At 40.2% G+C, this 1442-nt stretch overlaps 1 pseudogene; it reads right to left on the bottom strand.

Moving 5' to 3' along the window:
• Positions 1-942: 942 nt before the first annotated feature.
• On the bottom strand, positions 943-1061 carry LOC111733948 (annotated as a pseudogene).
• Between the last annotated feature and the right edge of the window lie 381 nt (positions 1062-1442).

Consider the following 1442-nt stretch of genomic DNA (forward strand, 5'->3'; position numbering starts at 1 on the left):
TAAACTAAGTATGCTAAAAGTAGGGGATGACTCAGTAAGAGAGGAGGCATCTGAGAAATACAAAGGGAAGGGCTTACAGAAATGACTGACTCAGCCTGTTATAGATTAACCACATCCTATAGGTCTCTGAATGGCCTCTGGAAACTCTTGTCACACGGACAAGAGAAAGGATCTGTAAATAGATAGGTCTGGTGGTTGGGAATTCCTTCTCCCTTGCAGCCCCACTCGAAACTTTCCCTCCCTTCCTGAGTCAGGAGGTGCACATAGAACATCAGACAAAGGAATCACATGCCTCTTACATGGACACTGCAGAGGTATATAAGCTGTAAGAAATCTAACCAAGGGGAGCTCATGCTTTGGTGTAGTTAAAGCCTCACTTGCTCTGCCGGCATTAAATTCTCCTTCCTCTAACAAATTTGTCTGAGCGTCTAATTTCCTCTGTCAGGTGTTGCTTCCTGCAACACAGTGAAGGTTATATAGAGCTCATTGAGAGGGAGGTTCTAATGTAAAGTCATAAACTTCCTAGATGTCTAAGTTCCTTTCTCTCTTTTTAAAGGATAGCAATAACAACATTAAATATCTTATTTATAGTTCTACTATAATAATTTATCATGGTGACGCATGACAGGACAAATCCCTCCAAGTGGGGACTCAAGCCCTATGCCCACTGATAGAGGGTCCTTGGCTCCATGCAGGAAAAAATTTAGGAGCAAGTCAAGATTAGAAACAAAGGAAAGTTTATTAGAGAAGGAATAAAGTACCACAGGCAGTGACATGGTCTCCTCTCAAAGTCAAAGAATAAGATCTTAAGTGTTTGAGGAATTGGGTTTTATCCATTTCTTAGTGTCTATGAAAAATTACTGATTATAGGGAATAAAGAGTAAAATGAACAGCTAGGTTATTTTTTTTTTAATTTTTTTAAATTTATTTTTATTTTTTAAATGCTTACAGCACCTGGTCTTTCTAGGTGGTCTCTCATCCAAGTACTAACCAGGCCCGACCCTGTTTAGCCTCTGAGATCAGACGAGATCGGGCACATTCAGGGTTGCATGGCTGTAGAAGTTGGGTTTATTTTTAACTTGTAGAGGATACAGTTTAAAGTCTTTTTTTCCCTATTTTCCTTTCATGCTATGGATATGCAGCATTAAAGATATGGGCAAATATTTGTTAGTAATCTCAACAGGAATCTTCCTGCTTTTTAGCTGTGGCTTGGCTGTATGGCTGGTCAGCCAGGTTCCAGTATCTAGCAGCATGTACCAGGCTCTGACTACAACCTGGCTTAATATTTAGTCAATATGTGTAGTTGTAGGTCCCAGGTCTGGCTGTGATCCAGGCTCGTGGCTAGGAATAGGACCCCAGATTTAGAATGTTACATTAGTGTAGTAGGGAGCCTGCACTTAAAATATGTAAACATGCTTCAGCTTATTGTATCATGCATGTGT

Source organism: Pteropus vampyrus, unplaced genomic scaffold, assembly GCF_000151845.1.
Source record: "Pteropus vampyrus isolate Shadow unplaced genomic scaffold, Pvam_2.0 Scaffold702, whole genome shotgun sequence".
Lineage (NCBI taxonomy): Eukaryota > Metazoa > Chordata > Mammalia > Chiroptera > Pteropodidae > Pteropus > Pteropus vampyrus.